Source organism: Sapajus apella, unplaced genomic scaffold (genome assembly GCF_009761245.1).
Source record: "Sapajus apella isolate SASKATOON/1434 unplaced genomic scaffold, GSC_monkey_1.0 scaffold6, whole genome shotgun sequence".
Lineage (NCBI taxonomy): Eukaryota > Metazoa > Chordata > Mammalia > Primates > Cebidae > Sapajus > Sapajus apella.
In genome coordinates, this window is record NW_022436946.1 from 76,661,672 (window position 1) to 76,680,865 (window position 19,194).

The 19,194-nt window shown below is 39.4% G+C and overlaps 1 pseudogene across 1 annotated transcript; it reads right to left on the reverse strand.

Moving 5' to 3' along the window:
* Positions 1–5,289: 5,289 nt before the first annotated feature.
* Positions 5,290–6,764, reverse strand: LOC116549747 (annotated as a pseudogene). Its single transcript, XR_004268041.1, has one exon. The product of XR_004268041.1 is annotated as a keratin, type I cytoskeletal 19 pseudogene (transcript).
* Between the last annotated feature and the right edge of the window lie 12,430 nt (positions 6,765–19,194).

Genomic DNA, 19,194 nt, shown 5'->3' on the forward strand with positions numbered 1-19,194 from the left:
AGAAAACTTAATAGTATGCATCCTCTCAAGAACTTAGCAAGTGCTAGAGCCTCAAACTGAAGTAATAAAGACTAGAAAATAGATTTCCATGACCAGTCAGCCTGAAGGGAGAAGTATAAGTGTCCCTGAAGAACACCAAAAGCCCAAGATCACTCCATATCCCATACATTTAGGATGGTTCCGTGTCTTCAGAATACGTGTCCCCTGCATGTCTTCCAGTCCTCAATTAAGGGCCAAAACAAACACTAATCCTACCTTCCTTTAGTCACTCTTCAGGTCAGAGCAAGACCTAGTGGAAGAGCCTGGAAAGCAGTCTGGAAGTAGATAGTAGACACTGAAGAGAAAGCAGCAGTCGTAGTTCTCAAAGGAAGTCTGTGTGCTCCTTTCTTCACACTGAACACATAGAAAACAGAAAAGAGAACTGACTCTGTGTTCCTTCTGTGTCCACAATTAATTAAGGGTCTAGATCTAAACATCAATGTATGGAATAAAGTTAGTTAACATTCTTTACCATTTAGTATAAGCCCAGTCTTGTTCTAAATGCTTTTCATGCATTAATGTAATCTTCACAACAACACCAACAATAGATTCTACTATTACCTGCCCCTCCCATTTGATTAATGAACTGTGTCCAAAATAACACAGCTTTTAGGAAGTGAAGCAAAAAACAAAATAAAGGAAATAATACTTATTAATAGCTCATGTATCAGGGCTTTACATGTAATATCTTATTCAGTTTTCACCACAACATTAGGAAACAGGCACTGTTACTATTGCCATTTTACAAATATAGAAAATAAGCTTGAAATTATTTCATAACTTGTCCAAACTTTCACAGCTGTTAAGTGACGGGGCCAGAATTCAAACCCAAGGATGTAGTTGGATGTAGAATTGTTCCAATTTCTGTAATTTACATGATGAGGGTGGAAGTCTTCAAAATATTTAAAATATCAGGACAGTTGTTTGGACACAGGACAGGAGAAGCTGGAACATTCATGCCTTTTCTGCTCCAGGAAGCCTGAGAAGATGGGCCAAGCCCTATGGTCAGCAAAAGAAGTTACAAGGGGCACTGAACAGTGAAAAGACTGTTAGGTGGAAGCTAACCCGGGCAGAAGGTCCCTTGGAATCTGACAGCCCCTGTAAAGGGGCCTCCCTAAAGGTCACCTACTAAGATGGGCAGACAGTGGGACACCTTCAGCTGAACTTCTCTTCAGGGAGAGGGAGGGGAGCTGGAAACTCCAGGCCCTTTCTTTAAATATCTTACCCTGGCCCACAATCTTCTATTGTATGGCAGCAAAAGTTATATTTCAGCATTATCTGTATTATTATTTTACAAATTAGTTGAATTGATAGAGCACCAAACCAATTCAAATTAGCAACTTTTTTCACGAGCTCCCATCACTAATAGTTACAAGGTTTTAAACTCTTACCCATTAATCACCAGAGAAATTGGGATGGGTGGGAAGGAGGACACTGGCATCTCCATTTAGAAAAGGTGTGTTGCATTGTGCCTATGTCTAACTCTCAGCAGTTTTCACATGATCGTGACTCACAGAAGTGATGAGGAAATTATGTTAATTAACAAGGTTAAAATTCCAGATCTATGCTCCTGTGATTCATGCTGTATACTACTGAGAGGGAAAAAGACTAAATAATAACCAATATTTTTACACTGCACTGTAATTCTATTTTTGACAGTAAGTCTAACACACCAATACTAGAAAGGGGATGCCCCAAATGCGTTCAAAGAGCCAACCATGTTTTTGAGAATTTTAAAGCATCTTGTATTTGACGACGTTACAAATAAGGGACTGAGTGGTAGGTAGGTTGGTCATGGAGGTTCCATAACGTTACCGGAAATATATATATATATATAATGTATTTAGAAGTGCCGACAATGCGAAAATTCTGCAGGTTTTAAACAGAAAATTAGTGAATCATAATAACCAACCAGAGGGGCCAGTGGTGGGTTCTTGGAAGTTGGGTTCGAATTCTGTGGAACTGAACTCCGGTGGCGAGCGGGAAATGGGCCCGCGGTACCTCCTGTGTCTGGTGCTTCCTGTCCTCCCTGCTTTGGGGAAGAGGGCGCCCCGCAGTTCCACCCTGAGAAATACCAGCTTCCCAAGGTCTGCAGGCATAAAATGGAATTCCTTCCATGGGGAACTCTCGCAGGTCTCGCCCCTTTCGTCCCTTCTGCCTCTTAGGCTGCCGCTGCCAGTCCCACTTGCTCCCTTCCCCATTGTCACTTCGCTACGCGAATACCAGGGTTAAAAAACGAAGCTGGAAAGCTACGGTGGGGCGCCGCCAGCGCGAGCGCAGGGTCCTAGATAAACTGGGACGGGAAGAGCGCCTGGCCGGCCTGGGTTCCTTGGAACGCCGCTGCTGCGCGCAAGCGCAATGGGGGCTCCTGGCTACCACCTGCGCGCCTGGCTAGCGAGTTGGCAGCTGCTGGAGTTGATGTTGTATGGTCACAGTCGTGTTGTAACTACTTCCTGCTGTTAAAAGAGACATCGTCCCATTCTTCCGATTTGTTTTCTTTTGTTGCATATCACTTTTATTTTTAAAGCGCCCATTACACATGAAAATTAAATTCGGTCATTGCTAGGATTGAGAGGAAGTAATTCGAAAGGCATTATGTGTTTGAAGATATGTGGCCCTTAATATATATCCCCTTACTTTATAATTTCCTGACACTTGAATGCAGTACTAACGATATGCACGTATCATATGGAAGTGCATATTGAAAAGTAATACAAAAATTGAACAAAAATTCTTAGAAACATAATTTTTTTCCTAGTAGCTTTACCGTTTCGGATCTTGCATTTAAGTCTTTATTTTTCAGTTAATTTTTGTATATAGTGTGAGATAAGAGTCTAAAACTATTCAGTTTTCCAACATCATTTATTGAAGCGGCTGCTACTGTACAACATGGTGACTATAATTAATAACAATGTATTGTATACTTGAAAATTGCTGAGAGTGAATTTCTTTTTTTTTCTTTTTTTTTTTTTTTTTTTTTTTGTTGCGGAGTTTCGCTCTTGTTACCCAGGCTGGAGTGCAATGGCACGATCTCGGCTCACCACAACCTCGGCCTCCTGGAGCTGGGATTACAGGCACGCGCCACCATGCCCAGCTAATTTTTTGTATTTTTAGTAGAGATGGGGTTTCACCGTGTTGACCAGGATGGTCTCGATCTTTTGACCTCGTGATCCACCCGCCTCGGCCTCCCAAAGTGCTGGGATTACAGGCGTGAGCCACCGCGCCCGGCCGAGAGTGAATTTCAAGTATTCTCACCACAAATTAATAAATATGTGGGGTAATGCATATGTTAATTAGCTTGATTTAGCCATTTCATAATATATACATATTTCAAAACATCATGTTGTATATCATAAAAATATAGTTTTGAATTGTAAATTAAAATAATCAGAAGCAAAAAATGCATAACAAAGAAACAAAAATGGGAGATCATGTGATTGAAGCACTTTGCAAAGCAGAAATGTTTCTAAAACTCTCCCAGAATTACTGTGTGGTTTGTTTAGCTCCCAAAGTGTGTGTTTTAATGCACTTAGCTGCTTCTGGGCCTTGAGAATCAGGCCTGTAATCTTGATCACTGAGCAACTGGCGTCTTCACAGGAGGCAACTGACAGAAGACTCAGGATGAATGGAAGATGGACTGTCCCTGCCTTTCCACACTGAAAATATACTTCAGAGGATTATCTCTCATAACGTGAACGTTTCTTATTAATTGTTAAGCAGGAGGTTTTTTGTAGAGCTGAGCACTAAAACAACACAGATTTATACCAGAACTCTATCAATTCCATTAAAATTGACACAATAATTTCAAGCACTAACATGAATTACTACGTAACATGGCTGCTGACTGAGCTTCTTCAGATCTTTCCTGTATTCCTACATTAAAGGCTATGCTCAAAAAAATGCATATAGATGACAGAACATGTAATACTAAAAACAGAAAAATAAGACTGAAGGAAAGCAAATGAAGCACCTCAGAATATTCTGAGAGGTAAACTTAAGGTCAACAGAGACCAATGTGACAGTTATGAGACTCCCTAGGGAGTCTTCTTTGTAGTGTTAGTGGGGAGAAAAGCCTACAAAATCTAAATCAGACCTTGTATCAGCAAAGAAATGCCTCATAAGTTGAAGTAGAGATATAAATTAAACTCTAGTTGACTTCTCTACACAAGGACAGGAATATCTCAAGATTGACTATATCATCAGGTTCTAGATGTTCTGTTCTGGGGTGAGGGCTATAGGAGTTTCAAGATGAGTCCAGTGTCCACTAAGAACCTTCTCTATAACTTTGATCTAGTTCCCTCTGGATGCCTTGTATTTCCCTCTTGGAAACTAAAGAAGAGAACAGAAGATTCCCTGGGCCTGTCTACATCCACCACTCTATCATTCTACAAGTATGCACCAGAGCAGGGGAAGTCTGTCCTAGAAGCCTCACAAGATAATTGGGAGATTAAAGGGTAAACAGGAGCAGGCCCTGAAAAAAAACAAGAGATACCAAGTTTTGAGAGGGCCTATTTTTACGGCATGCAATAAATTCAGCCTGAGGCACAAGAGAGTTTTGAAAAAGATAATAATGAAACAGCCAGGGGCGACGGCTCACACCTGTAATCCTAGCACTTTGGGAGGCTGAGGTGGGTGGATCACCTGAGGTCAGGAGTTCAAGATCAGCCTGGCCAACATGGTAAAACCCCGTCTCTACTAAAAATTCAAAAACTAGCTAGGCATGGTGGTGTGCCTGTAATCTCAGCTACTCGGTAGGCTGAGGCAGGAGAATTGCTTGAAGCTGGGAGGCGGAGGTTGCAGTGAGTTGATGTCACACCACTGCTTTCCAGCCTAGGTGACAGAGCAAGACTCCATCTCAAAAAAAACAAAAACAAACAAACAAAAAAACATAATAAGGAAACCATGCTTATATCCTATCCATTCAACACATGTGTTAAATGCCTCCTTGCCTGACCAGGATCATTGAGCCAGATAAAGATGGATTCCCTGCTTTTACCTTTCTTAGTGTGTAATGGAGAAACAAATGGAAAGTAGATTCAACAAAGTGCAAGTAATGTGGATCTCACTGAGTGGTAAAGTCAGGGGTGATATTTATGAATTTCTGATTAGTTTGCTGTGTTTTCCACATTTTTACAATGATCATGTGTTGTTTTTATATTTTTATTTGTTTTATAGATATGTTATATATAATATATATTTTTATAATATATTTTTATATAATATATACGTGAGTGTGTATAGATATATATTCCTTGGACCATAAAATTTTATTGGCAGGTCAGGGGAAGAGCTGGGGGTAAACGTCCCTTCCTTTCCATACCCCTACCCAGGAGACACCCTCCAAAGGACAGCAGAAGCCCCAGAGCCTGCAGCCTCAGAGGACCTTGGAGGCGGACAGTCTGTTGCAGTGTGATCTTCCTGGACCTTGACCAAGCTGCGTTAGGTGGTGATCTGCTCCAGCCACGATTTGATGTCCATGAGCCGCTGGTACTCCTGATTCTGCCGCTCGAGCATCGCCCAGCTGGGCTTCATTACCAATGATCAGCACCTGGATCTGCACTAACTGGGCTCCAAAGGGAGACTCAGTTTCTGCCAGTGTGCCTTCCAAGGCGGCTTTCATGCCCAGCTGTGACTGCAGCTCCATCTCAAGACCCTGGAGAGAGCGCCACAGGTCAGCGACCTCAGACCTGCTCATCTGGAGCTGCTCCATGTGACCAGCGATTATTCAGTCCGGCTGGTGAACCAGGCTTCAGCATCCTTCCAGTTCTTCTCGGCCATGACTTCGTATTGGCTTCGCATGTCACTCAGGATTTTGGTGAGATCGGTGTCCGGAGCCGAATCCACCTCCACACTGACCTGGCCTCCCCCTTGACCCCTCAGCGCACTCATTTCCTCCTCATGGTTCTTCTACAGGTAGGCCAGCTATTCCTTCAGGCCTTCGATCTGCATTTCCAGGTCTGTCGTGGCCAGGGTCAGTTCGTCCAGCACCCTGCGTATGCCATTGATGTCGACCTCCACGCTCATGTACAGAGCCTGCTCCTTCTCCAACTTGTTTCGCAAGTCATCTGCAGCTAGACGGGCGCTGTCGACCTGCAGGACAATCCTGGAGTTCTCAATGGTGGCAAGTCCTGGATGGTCTTGTAGTAGTGGCTGTAGTCGCGGGAGGGCCCAGGCCCCCTGCTTCGGGTACAAGTTACGGATCTTCACCGCCAATTCGCCGTTGGCCGCCGCCAGGGCGCGCACCTTGTACAGATAGGAGGCCAGGCGGTCCTTGAGGTTCTGCCTGGTGAGCTCCTTGACCGCCAGCAGCCCGTTGGACGCGGCCAGGACGCCGCCGTAGCCCCCCGAGGAGGACAAGGACACGAAGCAGGCGGAGGACACAGACACGTCGCGGCCGCTGGAACTCCCGGTGCATGCTGAGCGCGCGAAACGCTACGCGCAGCCCCAAAATGTACGGAGCCGCCGCGCAGATACTGGAAGGACCAGGTTGCGGACGACTGGAGATAGCTGTAGGAAGTCATTGCGAGGCGGAGCACAGATGGAGCAAGTCCCAGGGGCTGCGATTAGCGGGAGGAGCCTAAAAATATTTTTTAAATAGCTAAAATAAATAACAGATTATATGTTTATCAATGTTGTACAATCACTTGATGAGGGAAATGACCGCTCAACAGAAGAGCTACCTGAGGCTGAGGTTAAAAGGCTTATTAACATTAACTGGTCGGGCGCGGTGGCTCACGCCTGTAATCCCAGCACTTTGGGAGGCCAAGGTGGGCGGATCGCGAAGTCAAGGGATCCAGACCATCCTGGTCAATATGGTGAAAACCCCGTCTCTACTAAAAATATGAAAATTAGCTGGGCATGGTGGCCCGCACCTGTAGTCCCAGCTACTCGAGGTGAGAGGCAGGAGAACCGCTTGAACCTGGGAGGCAGAGGTTGCAGTGAGCCGAGATCGCATCACTGCACTCCAGGCTGGCAACAGAGTGAGACTCCATCTCAAAAAACACAGAATTATAGTGAAGAAGAAAGATGGAGGGATACACATAACCGCATATTACCAAAAGATTTTTTTGTTTCTTTTTTCTTTTTGCAAGAGAGCCAGGTTTAAAACCTAAGCTCCCTAAGTCTCCGGATCTGTGCCCTTTTCACCAGCTGACAGTGTCTACTAACAACAATATGCACTCTCAAGGATCAAGATAAGAACTGCAATACATTCAGTCACACAAAAAAATGAAATGTAAGAAACCTATATATGAAAAACATCTTCATGTCTCACTCTCTTGCTTTTACTCTGTCACTATTCTTATTTCTTTTTATTATTTTCTATCTCTATTAAAAGCATACCCTTAAATCGTATTTGGAAAATAAATAAAAGGAAAAAAATCACATATTCTCATTGTACTAAAATGACTACTATTGATAGGCATGTTAGGTATGGTCAAACTTAAAATATAGATTGAAGCATGCATAAAATTTACTTTATGTACCCACAAATCAAAAGTCATCAGGCACACTCTCCAATTATAGGAAGTGCTCTATAATCTAGATGCTTCTCACACAGACAACTCTGTGGTTTTCTCTGGGGTGAATAGCAGCATTAACCTTAGGTAGAACAGGTTGATGCTGCTATTCACCCCAGAGAATGTCTTGTCTACATAAGACAGTAAATTTCCTGCATTTTCAAATTTTTTCTTCCTGTTGTACTTCCTAGTTTGGGTTATCGTAAAAATTTAAAGAAATTAAAGAAATAGGTAAAGTAACCAATTATGTTTGCTATTAGCAATAACCTTGACAAGTTCTCACTTTTTTCAAGAATCCTTCATTTGTAACTCTATGGGAAGTAACCTTTCCCTCTGCTGTTCTGCTATTATTTTCTTTGTACCTCTAATAAAGCATAAATGGGGGGGTCTGTCTTGAGTTAGAATTATTTATGCACTTGTCTATTTTCTACCCTGGATTATAGGCCCCTTCTAAGCAGGGATCATATTTTATTCATTGTGTTTTGTCCACATTGGGCAGGGGGCCTTCTACTGTGAGAACACTTTGCCAAGTGTAAAAAGCACTATCAACTTGATGATGATTTGCATCAAGCATATTCTGAGTTGCATTGCCTTCTCTGTCAGTGAGGGTCATCACTACTTCTCTCCTAAAGCAATGTTTATGAAGTTAGAAGTTAGGAAATCCTCCTTTCAATGAGAGAGCAAGCCTAGAGGGCAGAAATGTGGAGTCCAGATGCATCTTCTCCTTGTTCTCCCTGGAACAACTCCACTTTCCTAAAGATGGAATTGTCTTTTTGCCTTAATCATAGTGTAAGTAAATACAAGCCACCTTTCCTAATGAAACACTTCCTCTTTCATGATTTCTTAGACAAAGGCATGAACACACAAAACTTCCCATTATCTAAGTGACTGAGGCAGTGAAAAGTAAGGATGTATTAAGGAAAATGCATGGTTTGTGACTTCTTTTTCAGTGGTTTGGAAATTCAAAGCTATGAAGAAGGGCAAACCATGGAAAGCTATTCCTGTAAATGCCCTCAGCACTCACTTAGTTCAAGTCTTTTGTTCAAACCTAAGGAAAATGAAATAGAGAAAAGTGAAGAACATGCTCAAAAATTATGTGAGAAGAGGAAGAATCTCTGTTCTCACATGAAATTTAGGTCAACCTATATGAAAAGTTAGGAGTCAATTTGAGATGATTTTAGAGTCTTCTAATTTTAAGCATCATACCTTTCTAATACCAAGGGTTATCCTGCCTTTGCTGCCAAAAAGCTGACAGAAGGAGAAGCCAGGACAGACAGGTGAGTGAAACAGTATCTTTAATGAAGCTGCAGGAAACGCTGCTCTGAGGCTTCCCAGGAAGGCCTAAAGCTGAAAAGATTGCTGTGGAGAGGGTCACACTGAAACTCAAGTTTCCAGAACATTACATGTTCCTTTAGGCTGCAGGATCATTGTTGTCCCAGGGAACCTGCTGGCTAGAAGGACCAAATGCAAGATGCCAGGCAATCTTGATTGCACCTGACATGGGGTCATATCTGTCAGTGATGTGAAAATACTTACTTTATCTCCTTATGCTTTATCACACACTTATTTGCTTTCCATATCAGCCGTGCAGAAATTGGCCCTCTTTAGTCACATTCTCATCTTAATTTCATTACCTCCCCATCCTTATCTTCTGCACATCATCACTTGTGCCACCCTGTTTCTGGTTCCATTATCAGCCTCACCATCCTTACCTGAATGAATCTAGACACATCCATATTGATTTCAACCTGATCACTGATACAAAATGCAGAAAGGCATAAAAAACAAAAACAAACAAAAAAACCTTCTGACTTTCCCATCCCTAAGTCACAAATGGCAGAAAATCACGTGTTAAAATTAATTAAACACAAGTGTGCATGGCATCTTATCAGAAAAATAGAGGGCTGTGGTTAACAGGGAAGACTCTGGAGCCAGATTCTCTAGTTCAAACCTGGCTCTGCCACTCCATCACTTAATTTCTGTGTGTCTCAGTTTATCCATCTTTAAAATGAGAATAATGATGACATCAACTTCAGTAGTTACAGTAGTGGTTTGGCTGTATAATAATAAGAACAAAAATTAGAGCCACTTAAATGAATTGAAGTTTGCTTCCCCTCAATATAGGAGTCCAGGGCTGGTAAGGTGGCACCATGATTCTGTGGAGTTTGACTTCTTGTGTCTTTTTTTCTTCTGCTCCCTCAAAAGGTGGCTTCCATCTCCTGAACCATGATGGCTACTTCAGCTCCCACCAGGATATCTGCATTCTAGCCAGCAGAAGAGGATAAGAAAAAAGGGAATGTCTTCATTTCCTTTAGAAGGATGAACCAGAAGTTCCCACATCATTCCCACTCACAATCCTATTGACCAGAACCTAGTCAATGGCCACATTTAGTTTCAAGAGATGCCACATGCCTTGCTAAAACTTTATCACTATAGCAAGATGGGAGAACAGAAATTAGGGGGGAAACTAGTAATCTCTGTTACACCAATGATTTAAAGCAGCGCAGATTAAAAGAATTACACACAAAAAGATTTAAAACAGTGCCTAAAACATAGTAAACCTGTGATGATTGTTAGCTATTAAAACAATAACAATACAGTAGTAGTGAATTACTATTCACCAGTGTTTTCTTACCACTTTTGTACTCGATCTTCATGGACAGTGAGAATCATGAGAAGTATTCAGATCCCTTAACTTAAACATAACTATGTATTAATATGAAATATATTTTAATTTTTAAATGAATAAATAAATGTAAAAAGAACAAAATAATTGTCCATCTACCCTTTCATTTATAAAACGCTGCATAATAATTCTGGAACCAGTTTGGAGTAGTAGAATATTTCTATGTTATTTTCAGAAAATCTATATGTATACATCAAGATATTAACTGGGAAAATTAGAAAACTGTGGAATTCAGAAAAATCAATGTTTGTATGGGCTATTATCACTTCAGCCATATGATTGCTTATGGTTGAAGGGAACTGAGTTTCTTAACAAAAAGAGTTAACAATTATAGAGCTATTTTCTTTACAAAAGATCAAAAGATTTAATTTGTTGGCATAGCACTTCTTTAATCCAGAAACTCACCCACCAGTGTTCACTAACACCTATAAGTATTTCTGACAGAGTGAGGAGACCCACCTACTATAAATGTGAAAACAAAAAAATAAATGAAAGTAATCATTTAAACCAGCAAGTGGCATAACTTTGGCCAGATTCGCTATATATAAAGTAGATTCTCTTCTCATACAAAAATCAGGTTCTTAAGGTTATCACTACCTCCTTAGGACAGTAAAAGAAGTTGATTTTTCTACCTTATAGATTAATTTATATTTTTGTACTGTTTGTTACCATGAAACTTTGTTAGAGTCTTAGAGACCTAGGTAGAACAGAGTACTGGTTTTGGAGCCTAACTTTACTTACTGGCTGTGTGACCTTGGGCAAGTTACTTAACCTCCGTGTACATTAGATTTGTCATCTGAAAATAGAAACTATAATAGTATGTACCCCATAGAGTAATTATGATGACTAATTAAAATAATATGCACAATGTTTTTAGAACAGAAGCATTCAGGAAGTGTTAGCTATTTAATTATTAATATTACTCAAGTCTTCTGAAAGTTTTACAGTACTGCAAATGTTAACCCTTTACTTTCACACGGCTTTACCAACCACAAAATTCTTTTATATCCACTGTCTCATTTTGTCTTCACAACTGGTCTCAACTGGCGTTAGTGTCTCCATCTTGAAGACAAGAAAATGGAACCTCACAGACAGGAAATAACTTGTCTACAGTCACCAACGCTTCAAACCATAGAGCTGGGGTTCAGGTTTATAACTTGGTACTCTTACAAATAAGCTTCCCTCTGCTTTAATCAGAGGAACACCAATGGTGATGATACAGGAACCCTGGGTAATATGGTCCAGGCAGCTCCTTCTATGGGAGTAATCTTGAGCTATGCCATGTGACCATGCCTCTCTGGACATTCCCGATTAGGTCAGGGAGGGAGCACATGACTTGAGGACAGTGCAAAGGCTCTGCCCAAACAGAGATGACAGCCACTTTCCATTCCAATCAGATTTTCTTTTTCAAAAATGTGTACATTTTTAGACCTGACATTGGCTTGGGAAAAAGGCTCACTTCTACTCCTTAATCTTTATCACTTCCCACCTCAATTCCTTAAAAACAAACAAACAAACAAAAAAACAGGCAATTTTCAAACCTCATGCCTGCCCTTGAGTCTCACCCATACAGAAATCCTAAAGGTTCCACTGAAAGGAGACTTGAGTAGTTCTTACCAGAAGCTGGAAACATACAAAGGAGGCCAGGGTGCTCTGGTGGGAAAGTTCATAAAGACGGCCTCATGGTAACATGGCTTTTGTTGGGTAGCACCAGTGCTAGCTGTAGAAGGAGCAGAGTGAGCTTCTGAATTATGTTAAACACAAAAGATGAACAAAATCTAACTTCCTAGGGACTGAAAGTTAACCCAGTTCCAGCTTCTGACTCAGTGTTAGAGTCTGCCTATTTAGAAACCCATGACTCTTGCTTTTTTTAAGCTCCACATGGCCTCTCTTGTTATTACACAAATGTCCCACAGTAATTTGATTGAATCTTTGTTTCTTGACACAAAGCCTAAGACAGAGAGATATGTAAAATATGCATTAAAAGCTATGCGAGGACTTTTTGAAACAAAAGTGTTCTTTATTTTACATATTAAGCTGTATAGACAGAGACACAAAGGGAGCTGATCTGCAATGAGACAGAAGAATGAGGCAGAAGCACCAGGAAAAAGATGCAGAGAAGCAGAAGCCTTCATTTCAGCTGATCTTTCCCTTAGGTTTTCTGACACCCAATGGCCTTATAACAAATTGTATTTTGGGGGCTTAAGCTAGCTCAAATCAGACTTCTGTAGTTTACTACCAAAAATAGACCTAATGTTTATGTTTCTCATCCCAGAAATCTGTGGGGAATTCAACTGGATTCACTCTGGATGTGCAACTCAGATATAAATACATAAATTAGCCCCAAATAGGCTATCTGAGAAACCTAGGGAAGGATTAGGTTTCACAGAAAATTCTGAACTTAACATAACTGTCTTTGGTTTTTAAAAGACTGTCATGTACCCAGCATTCAACTAGGGTGAGAGACTTATTGGTAGACAAGAGTTTCATAAATGCTGTAATGTTTCCGAGCAAAGAGCACTGGCACCTGGGTTAACAGATAATTGGAGCTGTGCTTAGTGGCTCATGCCTGTAATCCTAGCACTTTTGGAGGCCAAGGAGAGTGTATCACTTGAGATCAGGAGTTCAAGACCAGCCTGGCCAACATGGCAAAACCCTGTCTCTACTAAAAATACAAAAATTAGCCAGACGTGGTGGTGCATGCCTGTAATCCCAGCTACCTGGGAGACTGTGGCAGAAGAATTGCTGGAACCCGGGAGGTGGAGCCTGCAGTGAGCCAAGATTGTGCCACTGCACTCCAGCCTGGGCAACAAGTGAGACTTCAACAAAAAAAACAAAAGCAAAAAACAAAACAAACAAACAAAAAAACAGATAATTGAATAGCAATCCTAAAGATATATACTTCCAGAGACCCATAGAGATTTAGCTCCTGGGAGCCACTTATTTACATTCCAGAGTGGTGAAGGTGATGAAGTAGACATCTTCCTCTTTTTTCCCCAAATAGGATTGGTTCACATTCCAGAGCAAAGGTATCTCTATCTCTCTAACTCTTTCTCTCCCCAGCAAAGAGGATGTGCAGGCATGCCAGCTGGCCTATGTAAGTTCTGAGTTTCACAATGTGGTGTTCTCTCTTGTGCTACCTGAGCAGGTATATCTGGCTCTCGAAAAATTGCCACATGGGGAATAGGAGTATGGGAACTGACACAAGATGCTCTATTAAGAGAGATAAGAAACCTATTTTCTGATCTGACTAGAGGTCTCGTATTTCTGTTAGAGTGTAAATGCATGCACACACACATAAATATGTGCATGCACACATACAAGTATTCACATACACAGACATGCTGTTGCAGGCTAATTTGTTAGCTTGCAAGTACGTTAATGTCTCCTAACTCTGTCCAGTTTCAAACTTAACACTGCATCCCAGGTTGCCCGAGACAGTCTTAGTTTATGCCTGTTATCCAGAGTAATTAATATATCTCCTTTCACTCTCAAAAGCGTCCCTGTTTTGAAAGATAAAGTACATGGCCATCTAACATGTAACCCATATAATATCAAGAAGTATCTTTGGGAAAGTACAATATTACCTAATTTTTTGCAGTATTTGATATTTGGTAATTTACTCCTTTAATTTGCCAATTCAGATAATTCTGGTTACATTGCCAGTGAGATAGTAAAATTGTTCCATGAGTCTTCTACGTTTCAATTCCTGTAGAACTTAATGCTAGTGTTGAAGCACACATCATCATCTTCTGCTTTGTGGTATAGTATATTTAGGCCCCCCTTTTGTCCCCTATACTTGTCCACAATATATTTCTTCATATACGTGTCCACTGACATTCATAGTGTAGTTCTACAAATGAATGATATATCTCTTGGATAAGGTAAATGATTATCCCCAGGTTTAACTGCTTCAAGATTCAGACTGTTTTCAGATTTACTAAGAATATGATTTACCAATGCCAAAGTTGTGCAGCAGCAACTCTCATCTTGCAGTTTAAACAAGTTTGATATTGGTTTTACTCTACAAATGAAGGATTAAGACACAACATTAAATCATTTGTCCCAGGTTGGTGGCAAAAGGGAAAACAAAATTACAAAATATAGTGACTAGAATTCCTGTTCAGCATTCCATCCTCAGTTTGAATACACGTTTCTGTGTTATGTGTTTGCTTTGTGGACATCTCTGTGTGGCTGTATTTCATTCATTATAAGACATGCCTATGAAATATCATGCTGCCTTCAGTCTAATAAAACAACATTAATAATATTTCATTCTTAAGGATCATGTTTTATTTATAAAAGATAGGGGAAAGAAAGCTGAAAGAGCTACAGCTAAACAATAGGAGTAGGTATGACAGAGATTAAACCCAAGCTGGAAAAAAAACAAGAGTAAAGATATCACTCTTGATGTTAATAATACATACATACATATGGAAGGACAGTTCCAGAATTAGAAATTTTGTTCAGAAGTAGAATGGGAATATGAATGCATTTAATTAAGTTACAATTTTTTTTTAACCACTGGAAGGAGCATACTCCTTAAATTTAAAAACACATATTCAATTTAATTTTATTTAAATTACAAAATTTTCTACAACTGAAAGAGTCTGGTTTACTCACAAATTACAAAAATAATGTGTTTTCTTGCCATTCATTCCCAGACAAAATGTGAGTGAGTATTCCATGGGATGCAGGTGAGCAATATTTCCAGAGCCTGTTTAAGTAGATGGGTAGCACAGGTTCAGAATGAACAAAGAAAAACCTTGTTAAATTTGTTCCCATCTAGTCTCAAAGTAAACAAATATTTAGTGGCCTAGTGCAACCCCCTTATTGAAGCGAAGCAGAATTATGCAGTTGGTTTGGAGGCAGAGCTGTAATTAGAAGTTGGGTTCGCTGGAATGCTGCACCAACTCCACTGTAATGCATGGTAGAGTGTTTCTTCATATTGTTCCTTATAAAGAAACAAGGAGAATTGAGAATAAAGAAGGGAAAACGAGGGGTGAGAGAGAGACATGATCTCATCTATATTCACTGTAATTAATGTACACAAACTATTTTTTATGGTCCCTGAATTCAAATTCAAGGCAGTCTGAAAAGAGAACCCGAGCTTTTAAACACTCATGCAAAACTACCTTCCCTAAAACACTTAATAATATTAATAAATAATTTGTATCTTACTTTTCAGTCTATCACGTTCATGTAATTATATAGTACTGGAATATGTTTGATTTAATGCATAACCATTGGCCTATGGGGTTGGAAATCCAGATCTTCCATTATATTACTTAGGTCATTGAGACTATGGAATAGAACTAGGGTGAGAGTGGTTTCTGGTAAGCTTCCTCCCCTCTACCCAGAGGCAAGGAGAGAATTATTCTTTGCAAAGTGCCTTAGACTCTTTGGAGGAGAGCTGCCATAATAATATATGTTTATAATCATTTTGGAAATGAATAAGGTAAAGGAATTTAGTAGCACTAGTAACTAATCCAATTCTAAATTTTGAGGGTAAATGTCTGAATTCTAATTCCTCCTATGTCAGTTTTGGATATTATAAAATGCAACCCAATTAAAAAAGGTTTCATTATAGAAGTCTTTTGCTGTGTACCTATTGATGTGCAGAATTTTTCTGTCACTATAAAACAGAAATCCCATAACCAATAAACCCCAATTGTTAACAGGCCCCTACTGTGATGTTTAATATACAGGGAAAAAAAATAAAGACAAAAATCCAAACTGTGGCCTTAGGCTGGCAGTCTGTAGCTCAGCCATTTTGCATTTTAACCAGGCTAATATACTAAATATTTAGGCTTAGGGAATCTATGAGAGTTGAGACCCAGCTATAATATTGGATTAACAATCAGGAAAAATAACTTCCCATCTCGGAAGCAAAACTAAAGTAACAATAAACAGTGTGATTGACTGAATGTTATGATTTTGAGCTATGTTTCAAAGATGTTCATCTTCCCATTGTCTCAAATAGTGAGTAAAGTCATCATTTAATGTAATTTATCTAGTAACAATTAAACAGCCCAAGAGTAAGAAAGCCTAATCAATTGTATAAATGTATTTTATTGATGCACAGCATTTTACATAACTCTATATGCATGTAAATATAACTCATTATTAATCCAGACACCACAATTTAGAGAATGAGTTAATATATATCCTGAATAGTTTAAAAGTTGCCCAGACAGACATAAGATCTCTGTCAGGATTAATGATGCAGCATTTAAACAAGTCGAGTGCTAAAAAGGAGAGAAAGAAACTCAATGTCTTCAGATCCTTTCAGTTTGATTTTTGTAACTGGATTACTATTTTGGAATTAAAGTGTTAATAGTAGGTGTGTTGGCACTCACTGGATAAGAAAATATTGGGAAGCCAAATATTAATAGCATAGCTATTTGAATCTGACGGAGGTTTTGATCTTAGCTCTGCTCTCCCACTTACCTAGCCAAGCAAGTTATATTTAATGAAATTCTGCCATTAGTGAACAAAAGGGAAGAAACACTTGCAATTCATGGTCTCACTTATATATGGAATCTAAAAATGTCAAACTTACAGAAACAGAGAGTAGAATGGTGGTTGCCAAGGGCTGTGGGTGTAGAAAGAGGGGAGTTGCTAGTTAAACTGATACAAAGTCTCAGTTAAGATGAATATGTTCTGAAGATCTATTGTACAGTATAGTCACTATAGTTCATAATAATGTATTGTATATTTGATAAGAAGTTAGATGTTCATAGTTCTCATCAAAAAAATAGGTATGTGAGAAAAAGGTCATGCTAATAGGCTTGATTTCATCATTTCAAAATGTATAGATACCAAAGCATCATATTGTACATTGTAAACACCTACAATTTTTATTTCTCAATTTTACTTTAATAAAGCAGGGTGAAAACACTTGCAATTGAGTCTGTTCAAAAAAATCTTGACCACACAGTCATCATATATGTTCTTACTAAGACTGATTCCACTAGACACGGATTCATTAAATTACAGAAACCCAAAGTATCCTTGACACTCAGGCATTGATTCCACAAATAAATTCCACAACTGGTCCAAAACTATCCTAAAAGAAGGCTGCCTGTGGGGTAGAAAGGACAGACTCATCATTCATAAAGCCCTGGAAAATAATGTAATTTTGGCAAGTCTTTGAATACCTCAGAGCTTCATTACCCTTTATGAATAAAATAGAGATAATAGCAACTCATAGGACTGTGGGAAGAATTCAATTAAATGAAATAATACTTTAATAAATAGTAACATTGATAGGCAAGGTATTAATATTAACATAATTTTGAAAACAAACGTTTCACATAGATGTTTTAATTATCGTCATTTGCACATATCTAATTGCAAGTAATTGAAATTCAAATTATCATTTTTTTAAGCTGAAACTAGCATCACTTGTTAATCCATTCTAGGGTCCTTTAAAAGTGTTAAAGGGGCTACATTGCCCTTAATCTTCGTAGGTCAAAACTAAAAATGTAAATTATTTGCCCAAAATTACATGGCTAGATTATATACCACATGTCATGATTCCTAGTCAATGATCTTTCTGTTATAATGGTGGCTTTTACTCCTCCTCTTTTTGTTCTCTTTATTTTTCAATAGCGGAATTATTTTTTCAAATGAAATCTTGCCTTGAGTCACAATATTTAAAACAGGAAAAGTGTGAAGGGATCATTCACCTTTCACCAGTGCTTCCTTTTTACAACTTTATACCTTTCATACCTTTTTTTGGGAAACCTAAGGCTCTGTGAAATACAGGCTGCAAACTGCTGTGTTCTAGACTGCTGCACTGTTTCTAAAAGGCTTGTTTGGGAAGAGAGGTTTACAAAAGTGAATATTCGTATTCACATTTTAAAGTAATAAGTCTGTTGGGAGGTTTTACCATATTTTTCAAGGCTTTTCTATTATGAATTATTGAAGAAATTTAGGTTCAAGAATTAAATCTTATTTCAAGGCTTTTTCTTCATGAAGCTTATGTGACAAAATGTGTTCATCTAATTTAGAAGTGAGCATGCTTTTTCCTGACTTTCTGCCTCTTTAATATCTTTCATGCCATTTTATTTCTCCTAAAAATGTCAATTAGAATATTATGAGTGTACATAGATGTGTGTATACATATATATAACTTGCTCTTATATATGTATGATATAAGACAGCAGGCAATAAGGAAAATAAGTGCCTAGTATAGTTAGGGCTAGTGCTAAGACTTTTACCGTTATTTTGTCACTTGATTCTTATGTAACATGAATGTACCCAGGCCTCAACTGTTCATAGATAAGAATGAGGTTGTATTAATGTTAATATTCAGTCTTGTTTACTCTGTGTCCCACTTGCTCAGTGCAGAACTCCTAATCTCTTGACAACCTCCATTCATGTATTGCTGGATATATAGTACATACAACATATATTCATCAACTCACTAAGTGATCACCTATCATTGGCTTCTTTCCCACATCTTTCACTGATGTTGCCTGTCCTCTGCACTGCCCTGGGATGCCTCTGCCTCCAAGAAGAGCAGTATCTTCCCAGAACAAAAATGCAACCTAGGCAGAGTGCAGGGGCTCATGTCTGTAATCTCAGCACTTTAGGAGGCCACGGCAGGTGGATCGGCTTGAGGCCAGGAGTTTGAGACCAGCCTGGGCAACATATCTAAACCCCATCTCTACTAAAAATACAAAAATTAACCAGATGTGGTGGCACACGCCTGTAAACACAGCTTCTTGGAAGGCTGAGGCATAAGAATTGCTGGAATCCAGGAAGCAGAGGTTACAGTAAGCCAAGAGTACACCACTGCACCCTAGCCTGAACAACATAGCAAGACTCTGTCTCAAAAAAAAAAAAAAAAAAAAAAAGGCAGCCTGTGGAGCCTGTGGAGCCTGTGGAGTCTGTGGAGTAGGAGAAAATATTTGCAGACTATATATCTGATAGGTGTTAATCTCC